General features: G+C 40.2%; 1 long non-coding RNA gene across 1 annotated transcript in view; it reads left to right on the plus strand.

Moving 5' to 3' along the window:
- Positions 1 to 24269: 24269 nt before the first annotated feature.
- The window catches only part of LOC122813346, a 61762-nt gene continuing 60414 nt past the window's right edge, over positions 24270 to 25617 (plus strand). Inside the window, exon 1 of the long non-coding RNA XR_006366666.1 lies at positions 24270 to 24397. This is a non-coding gene — a long non-coding RNA (uncharacterized LOC122813346). The remainder of the gene's footprint in view (positions 24398 to 25617) is intronic.

The following is a 25617-nucleotide window of genomic DNA, read 5'->3' on the forward strand; positions in this document are numbered from 1 at the left end:
TGGGGTTGGAAGACCTGTTATTAAATGGGCAAATCACAATAGAGGATTATACCTTTTTATACACTGTACAGCCTCTGATCCCTACGATTTTTAGGATCCCTAAAACTCACAAAAACATTACCAGACCCCCACTGCATCCAATAGTTGATGCCAAGGCATAGAGGACCACCTGTATAGCAAAGTTTTATTCCAAAGTGAAGCATGTTTTGGATACAAGGCCCTAAGATTCCTGGGACTTTTTGTTTAAAATAAAGCAGGAACTTTGATGATAGGTTATTGATGGTAACTATTGACATATGTGACGTACTCTCTGTTATACCACATGAACAGGGATTAGAGTGGTTCTCTGATTATTTGGTCACGAACACTGATTTCTGACTACATTACCATAAGTACTTTAAGAACATGCATGGAAATGGTGTTGGAAAACAATTTGTTTGGTCTTTCAGGGGCAACATTTTAGGCAAACACAAGGGGTGGCAATGGGGTCCTGCTGCGCCCCAGTATTTGCAAATAGTGTTGTCCCAGTGGGAGAACCTTTATATTCGTGGTTCCATTTACAGAGAATCCTGGGCACTGTACGGATGCTATTTACAGAGAATCCTGGGCACTGTACGGATGCTATTTGGATGATATTGTATTATTCTGAAAGGATGGGATGGAAAAATTGGAAGTTTTTTTTTTTTTTTTGAATACATAAACAACACAACCACCTTTTTGAAATTTATTATGGTAGTTGATAAGGATAGATTGAATTATTTAGATGTTACAATTAAAAAGGATTACGACCATAACACTTTTTCATCCTTCTTATATAGAAAACTTACTTATTCCAATTCTTTGCTGCATTTCAGCAGCTGGCACCCCATCCACCAGAAGAAAGCTCTGGTTAAAGGGTCAGTATGTCAGCTCTGCTAGGATGATATCCATCTGGGATGACATTTTAAGTGAATGTACAGTACTGTAGGGTATGTTGGTTCAGAGAGGTTACCCTGAAGTTTTGTAAACCACTTCTGGAAAACTAAAATATATGATGAACCACAAACTTCAGACCAGTCTCGATGCAATTTTGTAGAATATTTAATAAAGCAAATCCATGAAACTAGCGCCTCTGCTTAATACGCCTTTATCAGAGTATACATTCAAATAATCACAACCCAGAAGTATTTATTAAGAACATCATGGATGAAGTAAAGTTCAAGAGGAAGGGAGGGTGTGTACCACAGCTTGAGTATTGACCTCAACTTATTGGAAGGAAGGGACAACATGACTGAATCTGGGTTTGGAAGAGTGATGGTACTACCATACAATACCGACTTCTATGACATTAGAGACATCATTTATAGGCACTGGGATATTTTTAGTCTGGACCCAGGGGCTGCTACTACCTTTGGTACAACATCGAAGATAGTTCATCAGAAAGTGGTGTCTTTTAAGGGATTATTGGAAAGGACAAAATCCCGGAATGAATCTGAAGTTAGTTACAAATGTGGTAGATGCCCCCAATGCAGACACGTTGGACACAGGAAGGTGTCACTAGTAGGGACTGTTTAAAAAAATTAGATCAAAGAAAAAATGGTTACTCTAAAGGGGTAGTGTATCTTGGGTTATGCCAGGCCTGTGATTGCTTCTATGTCTGAAAACTAAGAGGGCCATCAGAGAATTTATCAACATTATTATGACATAGCCAACAAAAATGTAAATAATGCTTTATATAGGCATATAAAAGAATTTCCTGACCATTTTTCAAGTTTTCTGTTATAGTTCATGTAGATCTGGGGCAAACAGGGGGTCCAACAGATGAATACTTGGAATTTATTGAGATGAAATGGCAGGTCAGGTTAAATTCTACCATTTTTCCAGGTTTGAATAATAAAATAACTTAAATCTATGTATTTAATATAATGGTCATGGAACTGTTTTATCTGTATGTAAGGTTACTGTGCTTTTGCCAGCAGGTTAATAGTTAGCCTAGTTTTAAAACTTTGTAGCAGGGGTGGGGACTACTGTGTGTTAACTAATTATGACTTTGAGTTGTGTATTTATACGATGACACTACGTTTTTAATTCTTTCTGAAGAAGTCTGTGTACGAGAGACAAAAGTGTTAAATTCTTTTACTTGGATTATTGCTGCTGTCTTGGAGTTGGTTCACTCATTTTTGCTGTTTTATGGTTTGTGCTTTTTGGTGTTTTTCCTGGTTATTGGCTAACTGCATTATTTGTGGACACATTAGGAATTGATTGAGCCAGATCAAATATTTATGCCCCCCCCCCAACATAGTTGTCTAATTTGCCTTGCCATCTTTCTCTCGACTTGCATAGGTGTATGATGGTTTGTTTTGTTTTTTTTCCCAAATGTGCAGTGAGTACCTCAACTTTTCCATAACTATTTATTTTCCATTTTCTGATGTAAGCATCTGGCTTACTGTTTCTTCTGAGTTATTGATTTTTAATCCATAGATGAGAGCTTCAGCCATCCATCAGTCTTCTGCATCTGTTTCAACATGATTTTCTATATGCAATATCCTTTTCCTTGTCCCTGCATGCACTTCCATCTTTTCCTGGTCGTCTTTTTGCACACAGCATGCTGCTGCTGGTTTAAACTATTCTAACAGGATTTGAAAATATGGAAATCTAAATCGGCAAAATGATGCTTTTTGCTCCAGCATTATTGGCTTTGACTATTGATCCCCTTTGTTCCTTTGCCTGATACTGGTGGTTGGCATACAAGTATTGAGAATGTCAGTTACTCATCATTAGGGCACAAATCCCAGTCAGCAGTCCTTAAACACTTAAGCAAATGACTGAATAGAATTTAAAATGAATGCAGTCTAATATGAAAAACAAATGTATAAATAGTAATGTCTTTCAGCTTTTCCCGGTTAGGGGTTACCACAGCGGAACTCTGGTCTGCTAATCATTGGCAGTGGATTTTTACGGTGCCATGTTGGCCCAATTCCCAACCTTCGAGGAAGGCACACCCATTCACGCACCTGCCTGCATGTCTTTATACGTCACTTTATATGTATGGTGAGCATTGCTGAGGCTTGGGATCCCTTATCAATTGTGGCCTTTGCTCTGCTCTTCTTCAAGTCATCCTTTCAGGTTGAATGGTATAAAATGATGTAAGGTCTACTGTGATTTGTTCATCTCTGATGAAGACTTGGATTCTATGTCGAAAACGTATTCTTTTGTGTTGCAGCGTTAAGGAATTAAAGTGCTTGTGCTTATCTAAGGAGTTTGGTTTTTGACCTTCATTTGGGCACTCGTGCAAGTCCTGTTTTTTGGTTTTAGTCTATTTCAGACTTGCACACATCTTTCTATTTGGTTTTATACGTCACTTGACCATGGGGAGGACATGCAGACTCAACACAGGAGGCGCTTCAGCCGAGAATCGAATGGGAGAACCTCTTGCTGTGAAGTGACCATGCTAACAACTGCACCCATGAATACAGAAAACAAATTAAGCAAGTTGATCCATAACCATATCAAGTAGTTGCAGTTTTATTTGTTTAGCCACCTCTTAATTGCACACGTTAATGTTTAAATGAATTTCACATTTCCCAATATTTTTTGTGACTTATTTTTTTTATGAATTTAGCAGGTAGCGGCAATGTGAATTTAAAGGAATTACCCAGTAGCTAATTTTGTATGTAGCTGTTCTGTACTGAAATTTGACTTGAATGCTCTATCCCTGGCAGACATGATGCAGTAATTATACCTTTTAATGATGTTCACTCTGAGAACAGTCATGACGGAAGTTATATGCACAGAATTCCTGTTCTAAATGTGGCTGTGGGTAGGCTCAGTAGCTTAACTGTAAATTCTTTAGAAAAGCGTAACGTTTAGAGTGTTTTCCTTGTTCAAATGTATTCTAGTAAGCATGTTCATAGTAATAAAGAACTGTACAGGGACACAATGTTTGCACATGATTTGAGGTCTGTATACATTCCAAAAAAAGTTACCATTTATGTAGTACATATTGAGAGATGCTGTACCTCAAAACCTCAGTTTTGCAGTTTTGCATCAGGAAAATGGATCTGTTTTATGAAATCCAACAGATGCAATGAAATTTAACTGAAGTGACCTCTAGCTATGTGTTTGCATAACTTGGCAGATTTTCTTAAATACAGAGTACTGAAACAAAATGCATGTAATTCTATAACCATGATCCCTGACAAGCCGAGATTGTATAGAGGCTTGACCATACTGTGAGAACTGCTTGTGCCCAGTATAATGGAGTACAATTGCCTTGTTTGGAAAAATCTAGAAGTATAACCCCGTGAGCTCTTCACAGGTCTAGGAGGTTGTAACTTGGATTGGTGTAGTTTATTTGACTGATGTACTTTGTTGCAGTAAACTGAGGGTTAATGTAATAATCTTTTCAGCTAACTAGGAGGAGTATGTGATAGGGTAATTTGAACTGAGCTTTTATATTTCAATAAAGTGAGTGTTTTTAGATGGTATGTAATGTTTGTGAAAGCACTTGCCTACCTTCTTCTACATTAAACATTTACTGGATTTTATACATTGCATTCGCTTTATCTTGGATACATCTGCTGTGAGTTGCTGGAGATGACCTAACCAATATTTGTGTGTGTAATATATCCCATAAAAGTTGTTGCTGGCATCACTGGGATTGGTATTGGACTTTCCTATCTGTAATATCTATAGCCAGTGAGACTATTGGAGGAGGCATTGGTCTCCACAATTCTTGAATGAAATACACTGAAGTCAAAGAAAGACAAGTTTGTTGCACCTTTCCAATTTATGAATAAAATTTTGGTGGAAACAGACCTTGTACTGGCAAATATGGCGGTGCCCTGTGTGGCAACAGCTGCTTCTGATCCTATCAGACAAGTGCATCATTTGTCTTTTTTTTTCACCAGAAACCTCGGGAGAATCAGAGGCAGAAAATGAAGGTATATTAAGCTACAGTGAAGTGAATCTGCTAGAAATTGGATCTACAATCTATCTCTGCTGTCTGTATGATGAGCTACTAGTAGAGAGGCTTGTAAGGCTGAACATACTACAGGAACTCCTAAAGCTGGGCATTTTGCTAGAACATGGCCAAGAATGTAAACATCTGGCTAATCACACTTTATCATTCCTGGAAAGTACTTAAAAAGGAAAAGATGTGCATGACCTAGAAAGAGGAACCGGAGCAGGAAAAGATGTGCATGACCTAGAAAGAGGAAAGCAGGAATTACTAACAGATTAAAAGCTAATCCTCACAGGCCTGCACTGCCTTTCATACTTTTGAAAGTAAGATGGATCACTTAAGGCTGGAACTTTCTTCACAAAACAAGGTGAGAAACAGTCCCAATATTAATGACAGCACAGTAAATGTAGAGGGAATTACTTTATTCAGAGCTGATAGAATTCAGTCACTATGTGGCAAATCTCAAGGAGCAGGGAGTATGCATGTGTGTGAACACTTTATGTAACTGTGAAGTGATTTTAGCTTTCTGCTCAGAGAATACTAGATTCCTCTCTAAAATGCAGTTCCTACTACCTGCCTAGAGAGAGTAATGGAGTATGCATTACAGCAGTCTTCGTCCCACCCAACGCAAACACCAATGAAGCATTGTCTACTCTATATCAGTCCATAAATGATCTCCAAAACAGGAACCCAGAGTTTGCACAGGTAATTGCAAGTGGCTTTAACCAATCCACCCTAAAGACTGTGCTTACTACCCCACTACCATAAACATGTGAATTTTGCCATGAGGGGTGTAAATACATTGGATAAGGTATATACTATCATAAGGCAGGTGTATAAGGCGGCACCTTATCCACATCTTGGGAACTCTGATCATCTTGCAGTCATCCTGGTTCCAGAATAAGTCGCTGCTAAAATCTGGCAAACCAACAGGAAAACAAATAATGCTATGGACTCTGGGAGCTGTCTCAACCCTGCAGGACTGCATGTACCGATTGGTCAGTGGTTAAGGATGCAGCCCTGTCAAACTAATTGTTCTAGAAGCATATACAGAGTCAATTAAAGCTTACATCTGAATGTGTAGCTGACTTGAATACCACCACCTGCATCACCATATGAGTGAACCAAAAGCCATGGTTAAACAGATGCATGAGCTCTCAAAGCATGAAATGCAGCATTCAGATCAAAGGACATGGAAACCCTAAAGGTAGCCAGAGGCAAATTGGGTAAAGGTATAAAGGAACTTGTGGCAGAAAGATCCAGGGTCACTTCAATGATCAAATGATTCCAGATATCTAAGGAAGGGCATACAGACCATAACCAACTACAAACCTTGAATCAGCCTATTGTGATGACAGCATTGTATTCTTGAATGAGCTAAAGAAGTACTTCAGGTTTGATGTGGATAACAAAATGGTAGCAAGCAAACTCCATCAGTAAGAATGAAGCAGTGTTGCGCCTAAACAGAATAGCTGTCACAAGAAACTTAAGGTGTCAACCCAAGAAAAGCAGCTGGCCCTGATAGCATCGTGGGCAGGGTACTGAAGGCCAGTGTATCAAAACTGGCATCTGTGTTCATGGTCATATTCAACACTTTGCTGTAACTAGCCAGTGTACAAAGGTGCTTTAAGAAGATTCGTACTATGAAAAAGTAATCCAGCACAAAGAGAAGGTAAAAAAATAAATAAAGGCTTTATTGTGGCAACTCCATGTAGAATAGCAAGCAAACTGGTTTTGGCTGAAGATTCAAGCCTTCCTCAGTGCAACAAAATATTCCAATTAGAGGACATCCTAGTGTCTGCTTTTATATCAATCTATTTAAAGAGATGCACCTGAAATAGATAAATTATTGTTAAACAGAACAACCAAATCAATCTAGCTTAATTCATTAAGGCCAGGTCTAAATAAAGCCCCTAGCCTAATAATCCAAGACTGTTCCTTGTTTAATATTTCATGTCAACCTGCTTTGGAAATTCTGTGCATTTGAATTTGGTCTCTTATAGTAAAATTAAATTTGGCAGTTGTGTGTGTGGTGGTATGTTTATAAAGGGCATTGGAAATCCTTTTATTTCTAATCTCACTTAAATGTTCGCTTATGCGGTGTCTAAAGGGTCTTTATGTTTGTCCAACATAAAAAGATGAACAAGTTGTTGCGTCTTTCAGGGTTTTCCCGGTTAGGGGTCGCCACAGCGGAACTCCGGTCCGCTAATGATTTGATAGTTGATTTTTACATGTCATGTTACCAGCCCTGACACACAACCTTCAACGAACAAGTACAGGTAGCTAACTTAAATTATCCAGTCACTGCTGCAATTACCAAAAATTCTAATCGGATACATTTTGGAAGTATTACAGTTAGTGAATTCTTTGGTTTTGAAAATGTGTGCACATGCGCTACAGTGACCACAAGGGACACAGCCTACTAATGTATCACCAAATAATGTTTTCTGCATTGGTACAGGTGGATTGCATCATTTGTAATGAGTGAAATATGAGTTAATGGTTCTGCCTCTGTGGTAAGGAAATAAACATCTGTCTTAAAATACCCCATTCAAATGTTCATGTGCAAGTAGAATGTCCCAATGATTGTTAATAATATCTCTGAATCTAGGAGCGTTACTACCAAATGTTGTCACTAGTCTAACTGGTTGTGATTCCTGTATCTTATGTTGAGTGGTTCTATTCTGGTATTCCAAAAGCTGGGATCTCTGTTTTGTTTACCTGGGTTACAGTTTGGGAAATATGATGTTTGTTGTAGCCTCTAGTTATCAGCCTATTGGTTAAATCCTGTTGACACTCTTGGTGAGTTTGTTCAGAAGAGCATATGCGTTTGATGTGTAAATATTGGGACTTGGGGATGTTGTTGATAATGTGGCGGGGATGGTGAATGGAAGCATGAAGTAAAGTGTTGTATTTTAGAAATTTTCTATGTACCCGAGTTTCCAAAGTATGATCTTCTTGTTGAGTAAGAATTGCATCCAAAAAAATGATTTGTTTATATTCAATGTTTAATGTAAACTGAATATCCCATCTATTATTTTTGAGATCTAACAAATTCGTGTACATATGTTACATCACCCCCGCCACACCATCCAACAATCATCCAGATAACGTCTCCAAATGTCCAACTCATCTAAAAAGGAGCTATTATTGGTGTCATAAATTAACTGCTCTTCGAAAAACCCCATGAATAGGTCAGCATAAATGGGAGCAAAAGATGCTCCCATAGCTGTACCTCTGACCTGCCAATAAGACTTCCCATAAAAATAGAAAATATTTTTTGTTAAGACATGTTCTGTTAAGGTAAGTAGAAAATTATTGAAACCCGGAGTGTATAGTTTTAGATTTCTCTAACCAGTATTGAATGGCCTGTAGTCCCACCCCATGTGGTATACTTGTATAAAGGGAGGTGACATCCAGTGTACAAAGATACCAGTTAGATTCCAGTTGTGTATCCTGAATGATATTCAAGAATTCAGTGATATCTTTTAGTCTGGACCTAACCATAGAAGTAACGGTTGCAAGTATTGAATCAGGAAGGCAGACAGAGGTTCAGTTAAAGAACCCTTGCCAGATACAATTGGTCTACCTGGTGGGCATGTAGAATTTTTATGTATCTTTGGGAGTAAATATAAGTACTGAGGAATCTGGTCTGAAACCTTAAGTTGTTTGCATGTTTGTTGATTGATGCCTTCCTCCATGGCTAGATCTAGAAAGGAGTCTATGTTTTTTAAAAATTGGCGTGGGATCAACAATCATATGTATATAGAAGCGGGCATCGGATAGTTGTTTGTCTGCCTCAGCCTGATGCATCTCCCAATCCATCACTACAGTGCCACCTCCCTTGTCAGCTGGTAAAATGGCTATATTATTATTAGAACTGAGTTCATGTAATGCTTGATGTTCTTGCTTTGTCAAGTTATGTCTGATTGGTTGATACTCTTGAGAGAAATGCAAATCCTTAAGAACACGTTCTTTAAATATAGCCACATGTTTATCCATAGGGGGTTGGAACTCGGATCTTCCAAACTGAAACCCAGTAGTTCTTTGGGTGTTTTCAGTATCTGAAAAAAATATTTTGAGATTAATCTACAAAAACTATTCAATTCATTAACTAAAACATGCTCAGGTACAACAAAAGTAGGTACAAAATTGAGACCCTTGTTTAGTACTTTATTATGTATATCTAACAATTCATATGAGGAGATGTGTACATTGTCTATTGAGTTACAATTTTCTGTAGCAAATGTTTATATTCTGTGTGTTTCTTTCTATGTTTTCTCCCCCCTCTGCATTTTTTGTGCCTAAAGGGTCTGAAGGTTGTTTGCGTTTGGCCACTGGAGAATCTGGGTTAGAAGGGCAATTAAAATCTGTGGCAGAAGAGGACTCCTCCTCTGGAGTACCACTTGGTGATTGCGCTGTTTTTCCAAGTATAGATCATGGTCTCTTCCCTCTACTGGTAGGTTTGTAACTGGAGTCAGAAAATCGGACACTTTTTTGGATGACAAAAGGTTTCCTTTTTTCATAGTCAGCAGTGTCTCTTTGGAATTTCCGAGTTTTTTCTTTTTGATGAGTTCTTCTAATGTGGCTAAATCCTTAGCCAAATTGGTCAAATGGCTATTGAAAAAACTTTCAGACTCGTAAGTCATAGCTTCTTGGCAATTGGCATTGATTTCTATAGTCTGTGTTTCTATCATCCTTTCATAATATGCAGTCAGTGTATCTACAAACAGTATAGATGTTTGGTGTTGTGTTTGGGCCCAATCTGTTGACAACTGTTCATCAATTATTTTTTTATTTATTTATTTAACATTTGTTGACCGGGAATGTCCGACTAGGTTCCACAGAGCCTGTTTTCAGCGGAGGCCCGGGGAGAAATGCTCCAGATGCATGTCTTTGAATTATACCCACTAGTGGTTGAATTCTGATTCTTAACCCTGTGATGTTATGTTTTTGAGTTTATAGGCTTTAAACAGTTTTAGGTGCCAAATGTTGGCCCTTAGTGTCCTCATATTCATAGTCAGTTTTTGAAATAATACACCACAAAGATGTTTAACATCCATCATATCAGTAGTTGAGACCACTAGAATTGGGTGGCTGTAAGCCAAAAACATCCAAATTCTTTGTCAGCAGAAAGGCCCTGTAAAATCCCGGTGAGATCCATAATGCCAGGCGATGCAACACAATATGGCAATGCTATTATTAAGCCAATATATATATATATACATACATTAATATATATATATATATATATATATATATATATATATCTCAAAATATTTTTTTCAGATACTGAAAACACCCAAAGATCTACTGGGTTTCAGTTTGGAAGATCGGAGTTCCAACCCACTATAGATAAACCTGTGGCTATATTTAAAGAATGTGTTCTTAAGGATTTGCATTTCTCTCAAGAGTATCAACCAAACAGACATAACTTGACAAAGCAAGGTCATCAAGCATTACATGAACTCAGTTCTAGTCATAATATAGCCATTTTACCAGCTGACAAGGGAGGTGGCATTGTAGTGATGGACTGGGAGATGTATCAGGCTGAGGCAGACAAACAACTATCTGATGCCCGCTTCTATATACATATGGTTGTTGATCCACGCCAAATTTTAAACATGTCGACTCCTTTCTAGATCTAACCATGGAGGAAGGCATAATCAATCAACAAACATGCAAACAACTTAAGGTTTCAGACCCGATTCCTCAGTACTTATATTTACTCCCTAAGATGCATAAAAATTCTACATGCCCACCAGGTAGACCAATTGTATCTGGCAAGGGTTCTTTAAATGAACCTCTGTCTGCCTTTCTGACTCAATACTTAACAACCGTTACTGTCTATGGTTAGGTCCGAATTCTTGAATATCATTCGGGATACACAATTGGACTCTAACTAGTATCCTTGTACACTGGATGTCACCTCCCTTTATACAAGTATACCACATGGGGTGGAACTACAGGCAATTCAATACTGGTTAGAGAAATCTAAACTATACACTCCGGGTTTCAATAATTTTCTACTTACCCTAACAGAACATGTTTTAACAAAAAATATTTTCTATTTTTACGGGAAGTCTTATTGGTAGGTCAGAGGTACAGCTATGGGAGCATCTTTTGCTCCCATTTGTGCTGACCTATTTGTGGGGTTTTTCGAAGAGAAGTTAATTTATGACACCAATAATAACTCCTTTTTAGATGAGTTGGACATTTGGAGACGTTATCAGGATGATTGTTGGATGGTGTGGTGGGGTGATGTAACATATGTACATGAATTTGTTAGATATCTCAATAATAACGGATGGGATATTCAGTTTACATTAAACATTGAATATCAACAAATCATTTTTTTTGGATGTAATTGTTACTCAACAAGATAATCATACTTTGGAAACTCGGGTACGTAGAAAATTTCCAAAATACAGCACTTTACTTCATGCTTCCAGTCACCATCCCTGCCACATTATCAACAACATCCCCAAGTCCCAATATTTACGCATCAAACACATATGCTCTTCTGAACAAACTCACCAAGAGTGTCAACAGGATTTAACCAATATGATGTTTGTTGTAGCCTCTAGTTATCAGCCTATTTCATAAACTCTAACCCAGGTATACAAAACTGAGAGATCCCAACTTTTGGAATACCAGAATAGAACTACTCAACATAAGATACAGGAATCGCAACCAGTTAACTAGTGACATTTGGTAGTAACACTCCTAGATTGAGATATTAACAACCATTGGGACATTCTACTTGCACATGAACATTTGAATGGGGTACTTCAAGACAGATGTCTATTTTCTTACCACAGAGGCAGAACCATTAACTCGTATATCACTCATTACAAACGTTACAATCCACCTGTACCAATGCAGAAAACATTATTTGGCGATACATTAGTAGGCTGTGTCCCTTGTGGTCACTGTAGCGCATGTGCACACATTTTCAAAACCAAAGAATTCACTAGCTGTAATACTTCCAAAGTGTATCAGATTAGAATTTTTGGTAATTGCAGCAGTGACTGGATAATTTATTTAGCTACCTGTACTTCATCTTTTTATGTTGGACAAACGTCAAGACCCTTTAGACACTGCATAAGCGAACATTTAAGTGAGATTAGAAATAAAAGGATTTCCAACGCCCTTGATAAACATACCACCACACACACAACTGCCAAATTTAATTTTATACTATAATAGACAAAATTCAAATGCACAAAACTTCCAAAGCAGGTTGGCATGAAATTTTAAATAACAAGGAATCATCTTGGATTATTAGGCTAGAGGCTTTATTTAGACCTGGCCTTAATGAATTAAGCTAGATTTTGATTTGGTTGTTCTGTTTAACAATAATTTTATCTATTTCAGGTGTATCTCTTTAAATAAATTGATATAAAAGCAGACACTAGGATGTGCTCTAATTGGAATATTTTGTTGCACTGAGGAAGGCTTGAATCTTCAGCCGAAACCGGTTTGCTTGCTATTCTACATGGAGTTGCCACAATAAAGCCTTTATTTATTTTTTACCTTCTCTTTGTGTTGAATTACTTTTTCATAGTACGGATTTAATTGGTACAATCCGTGCACTCAGTCTACCTTGCGTGGTTTTGGTTTGTTCCTTTAAGATTACCATCATCCTCTTGCCCAAGAAATCACAACCAATGAGTCTAAATGACTGCAGACCAGTTGCTCTGACTTTGACAGTGAAGTGTTTTGAAAGGCTGATTTTTAAAAACCACATAACCTCAAGTATGCCAGCAACTTTGGACACACTACAGTTTTTATATATGCCAAACTGCTGCACAGCAGATGCCATGTCTCTAGCACTCCATGAAACCTTGACACATTTGGAAGGCAAGAACTGCTATGCCAGAATGCTCTTCATTGACTTCAGGTCTGCCTTCAACACTCTCTCTCAAAATCTAGTAGAGAAACTAGTACAGCTGGGCATCAGCACCCCATTTCACTATTGGATCCCAATTTCCTCATGGACAGGCCTCGGAAGGTTTGTGTGGGTGACAACAGTTCCGGAAGCATAACTCTGGGGTACCGCAGGGATGCGTCAGAGTCCCTTGTTGTTCACCTTGCCGACATTGACTGTGTGGCTAGACAGGAGTCCAAAAAAATCCTCATTCACAGATAACACCATGATCATAGGTCTGATCAGGCACTGAGAGGAAACTGCCTACAGAAGCAAAAGTGGAGCATCACCCCATACCACCATCACCATCATACACCCTGGGGATAACTTCTGTGTCTCTGCTTGACAGTGGCACAGGAAAATAACTTTATTGGGTGGCATAAGCCAGGGAACCTTGTTGGCTAGGCCTACGTAGGCCCTTGGGTCGATAGCCTAGTACCTACCTATGAACCTAATCAGATTGGCTGGTGCAGTAGCAACAACTTAGCATTGGATGTCAGTAAAACCAAAGAACTAATTTTGGACTTCAGAAGGTGTCTGTACATAAACTTCTAGAGAGAAAAGGGGCCTCTGTGAAGAGGGTCAAGAGCACGAAATTCCTAGGACTACACATCTCTGAGGACATGGCCTGATCAGAGCATACTAATTATACTGCCAAAGCACAGCAAAGGTTGTACTTAAGGAAACGCAAACTTATCACAGTCCATTCTCCAAGGACGAGAGCATCCTAACCAACAACCTCAGTCTGGTATGGGAACTGTAATGCCTCTCACCATAGAGCTCTCAGATGAGTTGTAAGGGCAGCAGAGAAAAATCATTGGTTCTTCACTTACACCCTCTGAAGACTTGAATGCGACTTGCTGCATTGAAAGAGACCAAAGATAAATGACCTTGCCCATCCTGCAAATGGCATGTTCTCCTGCCTATCCTTGGGTAAAAGATACAGAAGCATGCACTGCAAGACTTCCAGGCTAAACGGTGTTTTTCCCCCTTATCCATTAGACTGTTAAACTCTGCTGACAGGCGAACACCCCCCCCCCCCCCCAATAGTGCAATATACACTGTGCAATATCTGTATGTTCCATCAATTTATGTTTGTCTTGCATTTTTGTGATGTCACTTTACTTTTTACTAAAATATATTTCTGTATGTCTGTCTTTGCACTGGAAATGAAGCAATGCAATTTTGTTCAGCTACACTGTGTTGCAGACCTAATGACAAAGTTCACTTTGATTTGTCAGTTACCACTGGTTAAGAGTCTGTAATCCCTTGTATTCTGAATGGTATATTAAGTGTGGACAAAGCTTTATAGACTCTGGCTATTCAGATTCCCTAAACCTCTGAAGCTGTAGACAAAATTAGCGTAACATTTTTGACATCTGTATATATGCCATTAGTAATGCTGAAGATGTCATGGAGGTCTTGGTGATATTCGATCACTGAACCATACATCTGGCTTGTACTAGAGATGCTTAAAGGAAAGCTCCACCTTCTCCTACAGTTTCTCAACTCTTTGGGTTGCTTTTCTCCCTACACAGTATTATTCCAGTACTGTGTAGGTACCTGGATCCTGCTTGTACTTTAAAATGTTCATTTCCTCACTTTGGTATCAAAGGAAGAGAAAGACCAACTACTTTAAGCTTAACATCTCACACAAGTTGCAGAGGAAGTTGTCTACACCTCCATAACATACCACAGACGAAGAGAAGTTTGTAGTCTGGAGCTTGGGCTGCTGTAAACGAGAGAGGTGTGTAACGTTTTCCATTGTCTTTATTGCAGAGAAGAAGAGAACTTGCACTAATTCACAGCTGCTTCCAATATAGCCATACCTTTCATAGCAAATCAGAACAATTAGATCAGTCAGTGGTTCAAAGGCAGTTGTCACCTCTTTTGAAAAATTTACATGAGCAACTTCACAGTATTGAAATGCTAAGCTTTAAACTTTAAATATTTGTTTATACTACTTTACTATACTCTCGGATAATTAGCCCAGGCAGGTATGATGCCAGCCCTGAGTAGCATCCTGCCATCGCCCACAATGATACCACAGTACAAGGACAAAGCTAAGCTTCTGGTGTCATAAGGGGATCCAGTATCTTTATGCCTGAGATGACATGCTCGACGGACCAAGATGCTTTGCCAGAGATAGCCTGCACCTGTCTCCCCCTAGGATTCCGGATACTGGCTAAGCCTTTTGCCAACCCCTATAGTGCCTTTTTTTAGGGAAGGTTCAAATGACAAACTCACCACCATAACCGGTACAAGCAAGCAAAATATGAGGTAATGCTGCTCAGTGCTAGAAGTCTAAACCTCAAAATGCACTCACTCGAGGCACTCCTTAAGATAGAGAACATCAACATCTGTGCAGTGACAGAGACCTGGTTCAAGGTTCCAGAGAGCACCCCTGCATTACCAGGCTATAATTCATACCACACCTTTTGGCCATCTAACCTGGACCGAAACACTAATGGAGGAGGCGTGGCCATATTTAAGTATAACCACACCTCCAGGCTAGTTGCTCAACATAATGCATCCAAAATTATTCAAGTGCAACTAACACTGGGCAAGACTGCAATCCAGGTTGTAGCTTGTTATAGATTCCCCGCCATGCCCCAGGATGCCCACTCCACATTTCTTGATGTACTGGACAATATTAAGGTACAGCCCAGTACCCTAATGGGAGATTTCAAGTACCCCACCATCAACTGGGATAACTACTCGTGCACTAACTCGTTTGCTCAACGTTTTCTGGAATTCATAAATTCCAATGCCCTGGATCAGCTTTTCCATACACCCACCAGGGGCAGCAATATCCTGGACCCGGTCATTACCAATATGGGTAACTGAAGCTCCATGCCAGTGGTCAGCTCCTCACTGGTCAGATCCAACCCCAAGCTAATCACCCTAGACATCAATATCCCCCCATTAAGGAAACCACCATAAAAAAAAAAAAAAAAACTTTTCTCCAGCCAACTTCATGCTTCTTAAGACAAAAGTGCAAACTTCATGACACCTATACAGATGGGGAAACAGTGGTACGACTGCTGAATCCTATGCAAATGTACTGTATAAGCACTTACATGAGTGCATGGATTGGTCAGCCTCAGCAAGAAGCTGAGATCCCTCATAAAATCCTCCAAAGCTAGTTAGGAAAATAAAATCGCCACTGATTCTGAAGACAACCACAAAGCATTCTACAGCTGTGTCAAGAATCTCAATGGCAACACTTGGATCTGCTTTGAGCTACAGCACAATGGCACTAGGTATACAGAGCCAACTGATATCACCAACATCCTGGCTGATAGATTCAGTGCAAACTTTAGCCCCCCCCCACCCACCAAATGGCCCATCTCTATACTGGAAGAATGCAAAGCCCCTGTAATTATGGGTGCACATGTAAAGACTGCACTCTCCAAAGCCAAGAACTCTGTTTCCATGGGACCAGACAACATCCCCAGGCTGCGTCCTGCGTGAACTACAGAACAAACTGGCAACCCACCCAAGTACCATGTTCAGCCATTTGTGCCTACTGAATGGTGCACAGTGACTGTTATCCCACTCCACAAAGGGGGTGCCACCACAGACACCAGGAACTACCACCCTCTGTAATGCCATGGAATGTACCATCATGGAACTTGTAAACAAAGACATAGGTAACCTCCAAACTTTGGACCCCACTCAGTTTGGGTTTGTAAAAGGTAGATCATGTCTCCTAAACCTGATTGACTTCTTTGAAGCAGTCACCAGAGACATGGACGAGGGTAAGGTGGTGCTCACACCCTATCTTGACCTCGCCAAGGCTTTCGATACCATCCCCCACTCTGGAATTATAGATAAACTCATTAGACTGGGAATAAATCCCTATGTCACAGGATGGGTGACCAACTGGCTCAGACAGAACCCACAAAGTGAAAGTAGCAGATTCCAAATCCGACTTCAGGCCAGTGACAAGTAGAGTACCACAGGGTTCAGTCCTGGGTCCTCTCCTGTTTGGTATTTACTTCTCTGAAGTCCAGGCTAATACAGCAGGTCTTTGGCTAACCGTTCGTGGACGACTGCAAACTAGGAGCCATAATAGAATCACCTAATGATGTGGACATTCTACAAATGGGCCTCACTAAGACTGATGCTTGGTGTCCGTCATGGCCTCGAGCTCAATGCCAAGAAGTACATTGTCTTTCCATTTGGGAAAAATACTGTACCCATGAACTGCCACATAGGGGATAGCCTACTAAACACTGAAATTGTGGTGATAAATGAAGTGTGATGAAAATAAATTCTTGGGTGGCGAAAGCCGGGGAACTTTTAGGCTAGGCTTATATAGGCACTAGGGCTGATTAGCCTAGTATCCACCTATGCGCTGCATTTAAGTCATCTTAAAATGTAATCAAAATTGTCTGATATTTTGAGAAAAGTCAGAAAATATTTTTTCTTGTAAAGTATCAACACATTTACCAAAGTGTAGAGTGAGGGGATGCCAATTCATCTTGGACTACAAAAAGATATTTTGAAGAAAAGCCTGCAATTTAGCAACTGCTTCAGTTGCAGCTGTTTAATTTCTTAGTATACACTATAAAACAGGCCCTGAGATGCACATACGAGGGCCATTCGAGTAATAAAAGCAGACTTGTTACAGACCGTATAAGATAACTGTGAATGACAATAATTCCATTATATGTCAATGGAATGGGAATACACCATTACATCATAGTGTCTAGCATAACTCGTATAAAGCAGATTTGAAATGGATTATGGGAAAGAGGCTTGAAGAATAAGATCACGTTGATATGTCAAGCCCCCGACGGCCATTTTGCAGAAAGCATATTTAAAATTCTATTAAACAGTCAGTGATTTTTGAGATGTCAAAATAACTCAGAAAACGGCAATAGAGTGAAAAAATTGATTCGTTTTAGTTCCAAGGCAAAGTTTTTTCCTTTAAGGCTGCTGTCTAGCTCAGATAAGAACTGAAAATCATATCTGTAAAAGCAGGTAGGTTGTATGCAAGTGTAAGCTATGGATGCCATTTGTTTCACTTGGTATCTTGTTGTTATACTTGGTGGCTTTGCAGTTGGCCACCCGGGACACTCCTCACAGTCTAGTATCATTAGCTCATTCTACCTCATACAGAGAGAGAGCCTTTTGAGAAGGCCAACCCACTTAGTTTCTTAACCTTGAATTATCTTCTGCTGCTCCTGTCTCCCTTTCCACTTCACTAACCAAAAAAAATAAAAAATTCTAAGCTTGTTTCCTGCCTTTCCTGTAACTAATCTAATCTAGTCCAGATACAGATTTGCTGTATCCAGGACTGTTTGTAAGCTTCTGAGCGGTGCCAAAGTCTGCTCTTCAATTTTCCCTTAGATCTACTAGATCTCTCCTTTCCTGCACTTTTTTACTAGCCTATTAGTTTAGCACTTTACCAGACTTCTTGTAGCAATGTAGTACACAAAAGTTCTACCAGCACGAAACGTTCTACAAGGAAACTGCTCCAGTACATATTAATGCCCATCCCTCCAAGCATGTCTAAAGGTCAGTTCCCTGTGCATTCTCCTATTAACCTGGTGAACTTGGGCATCCTGAGGCAATGTAGCAACTGCCTCCTGTACAATGACAGCCCTCTCCTCATACCTCCCAACACTCAGACTTGCGAGCGATGCACTTGTATATCCAAATTGGAAGCCACGCGCACTCCCGCCAAGACCAGAATAGCTGGTCAAGAGGAGAAGGTCAACACTTGCATCACACCACAGCCCTCCAGAGCACACACCAGCACTGCCTTCACATAAAAACACAAACCACACACCCACCTTCGCGGAGGTCTACCCAAACAGCAGAGACCTCAAAGGCAAAAACACACTCAACCACCACAACACTAAGCCCGGGACACAACTCTCCTAAACAGCATGCCACTCAACCAAAGCCCCTAAGGCAAAACAGCATGCCCAACACACTAGTCATAGGTGTCTTGACAGTGAGGCATACTGATGTCCCACTCACTAGGTTAAATAAGAAGGTGACACGATAGTGAGGCACACTGATGTCCCACTCACTAGGTTAAATAAGGAGAAAAGTAACAGTCAGCTGCCTGTCGGGTGTCAGGATCTGCCACATAACGCACTCAGGTCCCTCAACAACAGGTACAAATATGACTCTGTCATTGTACATGGTATGAATGACCTGAGATGTACCTCCCTGGACTACATGAAAAGAGAATTGGAGGAGCTCTCGGATTATGTAGCCCAGGCAGGTATGACCCTAGCCCTGAGCAGCATCCTACAATCACCCAGAATGATACCACAGTACAAGCAGAAATTGATTGATTTCAATAATTGACAAGTTTCTGGTGCCATTCTAAGGGGATCCAGTATCTGTCTGCCTGGGATGACATGATTGAGGGACCTTGATGCTTTGCCAGAGATGGCCTGCATCTGTCGCCCCTGGGCTTCCGGATACTGGCCAATGCTCTTGCCACCCCTATAGTGCCTTTTTTGCGCAGTGTTCCAAAGACAAAATTACCACTGTAACAGCTACAAACAAATGCAACCTGAGGGTCATGCTGCTCAACGCTAAAATTCTAAATCTCAAAATGCACTTGCTCGAAGCACTCCTTAAAACGGAGAGCATTGACATTTGTGCCATAACAGAGACCTGGTTCAAAGCAACAGGAAGCACCCCTGCACTACCAGGCTATAACTCATTGCACACCTTTCAGCCCCAGAACTTGGACCGAAACTCCAAAGGCGGTGGTGTTTACATATTCATAAATGATGCGCACCCCTTCAGACTAGTAGCCTGACACAACTCATCTGAGATACTTTAGGTGCAGCTAACATTGGGTAAGACAGCAATTCAAGTTGTAGCCTGCTATAGGTCTCCAACCATGTCCCAAGACTCGCACTCCTTATTCCTAAGCACCCTGGGGAATATTGGGGTCCAACCTAACCCTCTCATATTGGGCAACCTACCCCTCCATTAACTGGGAAGACTACTCGTGTACAGATACACTTGCCCAACGTTTCCTGGAATTCATTAATTCCAATGCCAGCTCGTTCTGATCCCCACTAGAGGTAGCAACATCCTTGACCTGGTTATTACTAACATGGGCGACTGTATAGTCAACTCTGCCTTGGTTAGATCCGACCACAAACTTATCACCTTGGAAATCCACCCCCCCCCCCCCGCCACAAAGGTAACCACCATGAAAAACTTCTCCAAAGCTAACTTTGTGCTCCTAAAAACAGAGGTGGCTTATTTCACTGCACCCATGCAAATGATCAGTTGCATGACCGCTGAATCATACAACAATGCACTGTACGAACACTTACATAAATGCATGGATCTTGCCATACCCAACAGAACCAAGATGCTCTCCTACAAAAAAAAGGAAGCCAATCTGGTGGTCCCCTGCCATAAACTCTACAACAGAAAGAGGAAACTGATGGGGATAAGGTGCGGTCCCAAGACTGGAAAAATTACCTTATTAGCCTAAACAAAAAGTTAAGATCCCTCATTAAATCCTCTAAAGCTAGCTATGAAAACAGAATTGCTGCAGATAGTGAAGAAAACCACAAGGCCTTCTATAGTTATGTAAAGAATGTCCAGTGCAATACCCAGATTTGCTGTGAGCTCCTGCACAATGGTACCTCCTATACTGAGCCAACAGATATTCCCAGTATACTGCGCAACAGATTCAGTGCCACCTTTATCCCTCTCTCCCCCAAGGGACCAGTTACAATACCAGTAGATTGCCAGGTACCCAGTATTATTACTGCTGCACAGGTTAAAACAGCACTGTCTAAGGCCAAGAATACAGCTTCTATGGGACCTGACAATATCCCTGGCTGTGTTCTACTTGGACTACAGAGTGAACTGGCACCTCATCTGTATGCCCTGTTCAATCACAGCCTCACCTCAGGCTTTGTCCCTACCAAATGGCGCACTGCTACAGTCATCCCTCTCCACAGAGGAGGAGCGACTAAAGACCCTGGAAACCATCTTCCCATTAGCCTGACAAGTCTGATATGCAAAGCTATGGAACACGTTATCATGGACCTAATAAACAAGGATATAGGGAATCTCCAAACTCTGGATCCCACACATTTGGTTTTGCAAAGGGTAGATCATGCCTGCTCAACTTGGTAGACTTCTTTTGAGTCTGTCACCAGAGCTGTGGATGAAGGCAAGGTGGTTCATACAGCCAACCTTATCTGGCCAAGGCCTCTGATACCATTCCCCACTCAGGAATCCAAGAAAAACTCACTAAGCTAGGCATCAACCCCTATATCACTAGGTGGGTTGCAAACTGGCTCACAGGTAGAACCCACAGTGTGAAAGTAGCTGACTCCAGGTCAGACTGCTGACCAGTCATGAGTGGAGTCCCACAGGGTTCAGTCCCGGGTCCTCTCCTGTTTGGTATCTACTTTTCTGAAGTCCAGGCCAACATGAAGGGACTCTGGCTGACAAAGTTCGCAGACGATTGCAAGTTGGGAGTCCACTCCCTGAGTGATGACATCCTACAGAAAGGCCTCACTGAGACCAACAGCTGGTGTCAGAACCATGGCCTTAAGCTCGATGCCAAAAAAATGTGTTGCCATCCCCTTTGGGAAAAACTCTGTTCCCATGAATTACTAAATCGATGGTAGTCCACTGAACACAGAAGGCATTATAAGAGATCTAGGATCACAGGTTCACAACAACCTCTCTTTTGACCACCACATTGCCATTGTGGTCAAAGTCCTATGTGGCAAATCTCATTACTAAGGGTTTTGGATCTAGGAAGAAAGAGATCATTGTCTCCCTCTTCTCTTCCCTCATTAGTCCAATCATGGAGTACAATGCCCCATTTGGCATGTACCTCCGTAAATGCCTGCAACAACTGGAGAGGCTGCAAAAGTACCTCAGAGGATCCTAGGCCTTAATTATTTGCCGTATATGGACATGCTAAAAAAACTCCAACTATTCTCTCTCATATCGCCTACTTAGAGGCAATCTCTGCCATGTCTGACCCAGCTCAGTTTTGAAATGCTGCATCTGAAGAAATCCCAATTCCTCCGCACCACATGCTCCAGAGACCTCACCCTCATTACCACAATCAACCGAACATGCTGGAGGGACAGGTTCATAACCCAGAGACTGCCCATGCTATGGAATAGTCTTCCCATGCATGTCAAGCCGAGCACCTTACTGGCCCTCTTCAAGAGAAATCTTGAGTGGATGGGAAATGAAAACTTCACCCCAGGGATCACTGCAGTGGCTTTACTCAAGAGAGGCACTGGGAACCAAGGTCGGGTGGCATGATGCCAAGGTAATCCTATGGGCTAGGCTTGTAAAGACCCCAGGGCCATTAGCCTAGTACACACTTATGAACCTATGGAATGGATAATGGTTTAATTTCTGATGGCAAATGCCAATGAAGAAGAGAATGGAAAATTATGCACAGTTGACTTTTGAATTAGGATGGTTGAGAACAATTCACCACACCAGCATAAATGTGAACGGTTGTAGATAGGCTGGAGGTAAAAAAAAAAAAAAAAAATGTAAATAAAAGCTTATTGAATATGAAAATGGTTATGTTGAAGTCTCACAAAAGGCATACAAGGGAACACCTGCTATACTGAAAAGGCTGTGTAACATCTGGTCTTCCTCCTTTTGAATCCTGGTTTTATTTATATTTTATATATATATATATATATATATATATATATATATATATATATATATATATATATATATATATATATATATATATATATATAATGCACAAAAGAGTTTGGCTCTGAGATATGGAGAGATGGTCTTAACTGAAATCCCAGTGACCTGGGTTTGATCAGCAGAACTGGGGAAAGGAGGAATCTGGTGGGAGGATAGCAGTGAGCATATCTGTCCTGATAAGAGGTGAGAGCCGCATACCAACAGAGGGACATCTTGGTCCTCTGATAGTCCTGATATATATATGTGTGTGTGTGTGTGTGTTGCACTACAACACTTTGGTTCCTTAGGTCAGTGTCTGTGGGTTGGACTACATACATTAGTAAGCCAGCATTGTAGTCTTGCTTTCAGCAGTGCATCCCAAAGTCACCACATTAAAAGCAAAAACCTGCTAATGCTGCCATATGACAAACTGATTCCTGACCTTCATCACTGTCCTCTCAAAGAAATTCCAGAAACTCTTGACAGGAGCACTGTGGTAAATGTAGCAATGGCCCCTTAAGGCCATGCAAGTTCATGCCTTTAAGGGGTAATGTACACCTTTCCCATGATGACCTTATTAAGCAAAGCACTCTTCCTGTGAGGTACCTTTTGGTATTTATGGACTGCATGGTAGCCTGATGTGAGTAGATAACTTTTGTATCGTAGGTTTAAGGTGCAGGTTGATGGGTGGTGAAGCCACATGTCCAAGTTTCTTAATTATGATTGTGTGTTATGTATTATTCAAACCAGCCACCTACATTCCTTATTTCCTTCCATTTTAGGTTATAATCACTACTTGTCATCTGATTTCATTGGATTGTGGTAATTGTACAAGTTGCCTGCTGAGCAAGGCTTTGTGTAGTGTTGGTGTTTTCTGCTCTAGTTCTTGAGCAAGATTTTTCTGGTAGTCATTTTCATTTTTGTATTTACTTGTTTGAGTGCGCAAACATAACTCTCTACCTCATTCAGAGACCAGTATGCAGATAAAAAATCCAGTACGATGAGTTGCTAAGGATAACAAACACTGTTTTCTGTGAATTAATGAGCATAAATGCATGTTTCTAAATATTCGTAAAATATTGCTTGCAGTGAAACAAATGCAAGACTGGAATTTTATAGAGAGAGGTTAACCTTTATTGAAAATTACTCTGTTGCAAGTGTTAAAAACTTATCCTTCTGAAGACACTACAAGATATATGCACTTTTCTTTGGCATTGTTTTATATACTAGGTATACATGCATCTTTAGGCTTCAGTTGTGTTGAGGCTTTGTTTTTATTGCTAGCATGTTCAGACACTATTTCATAATTAATTTTTATAGTTCATTATCTTTAGCAGTTTTTTCTCTCCATTACTTTCTTCAAGCAGTTAACACAAAAGTTAGTTATTTCCCATATTTTTTAAACTAATTTTGCACAGCTATCGTGAATAAATGATTAGAAAATTAACTTTTGAGCTTGTCACTGGTGCCATTAATTGTCAGTAAAGGCATTGCCTAAAAGATGTCAAAATGTCAAGTTTTTCTTAGTTTATTGCTTAAAATTGATTAAAAAAAAAAAAAAAAAAAAGGAATAGTTTTTCTGAGGTTTAGAAAGAGAAGCGCAATACTGAAAGTATTTTCTAGCAGTGCATGCAGATCTGAGTTAGCAGAGACTTTACTATATAATTATTTTTTTTTGTTGTGTAGTATATTATATAACTTCTGTATGTTTTGCAGAAGAAATTTCAGACATAAAATCAACCTCGAGTGTTTCAGAATCAAAAGAACTTCAAACAAAGAGGATCTGACATTCTGTAGACAAGCAGCTGTGTAAATCCTGAGTAAATTGGACTTTACAGGTAGGTTATTCCAGATATTTTTGCATAAAATGGTGATTTATACTTGTTTTTATATTATACGCTGAAACTGATTCTGACCAAGGTTGAATCTGCTTGCTTTTGGCCAAGGTAGGCAACACTATACTTATACTCAGAAGTGGTGTTTTTTTTTTTTCTTCCTGAATACCGATGGGGGAACTATGAAATTACATCATATACAATATGCTGTAGTAATGTGAATAAAAAGTAGTGATTTTTGAAAGTGCAAATAATAAGATGGCTGTTTTGACAGACAGAACTCTTCTCTGAGGAGAATTTCAGCATCTCTTGTTCTCATGGATCTTTAGACTAGCAAGTACCTATGAAACGGTATTTCAGCTCAAGTGGTGCATAGGGGACTATTTAAATATCCACTTACCCATTATTATTCATAGAAAATGATTTTGATGCTGTGGTGTCATGAAATGCATCATCCCTAGTATTATCCTTATTCTGGGCCCTGGGCCTGTCATCAAGCTGGCCTGTCCTGAAGTCCTTAAATGGCTAAACACAACCCGCCATATCAATCAACTGTGTGAACCCCCACAACATTCTCACCCCAAATCACCCCATACAGATATTACTAATAATATGATTGATTACTTTGATACCTAGTTAGCTACCTAGTGGCCTGATGTAATTGCGAACTTGATAACTTGGTTCAAGCCTGACCATCACATCTCAGTTTGACATGTATTCTTATGAGTTGTTATAGGAGTTGGGGGGGTGGTTCCCAGTTGCCAGTTTGAATTTTTTTAAACTTTGCCCATTCTTTGGCCATGCAGCCCCTGTTCATCTCCATGCCCAGATAATCTTTGGTGAGACATAGTTATAAACCTTCTGTCTGTATCTCTCTCCTCACAGCTTCTGTCCAGCTTCCCTCCTCACATCTGTTCTACCATTCAGTGGTTTGAGGAAAGTACAATCGTGTAGTTGAACTTACCATAACAGTAGATGTTGGAATGATCACTGCTGCAGTAGCCATGGCTATATGGGTTGTATTCTGCTAAGGATATATAACTGCTGGCCATTTCCCAAACCTTCAGGTCACCTTCCATAAGAGCTTGCAGCTCTGATGCCCTTCTTGCAGAGGTCAGAACAATCAGTAAAACTTGTTTTCCATGTTAACCTCAAGTCAGCCAGACTAGCTGGTTCAAACAGAGCAAGTTAGCTTCTTTAATCCAAAATTAATATCCCAAGAA

This window comes from Protopterus annectens, chromosome 10.part0, assembly GCF_019279795.1.
Source record: "Protopterus annectens isolate FY-2018-M chromosome 10.part0, PAN1.0, whole genome shotgun sequence".
Lineage (NCBI taxonomy): Eukaryota > Metazoa > Chordata > Ceratodontiformes > Protopteridae > Protopterus > Protopterus annectens.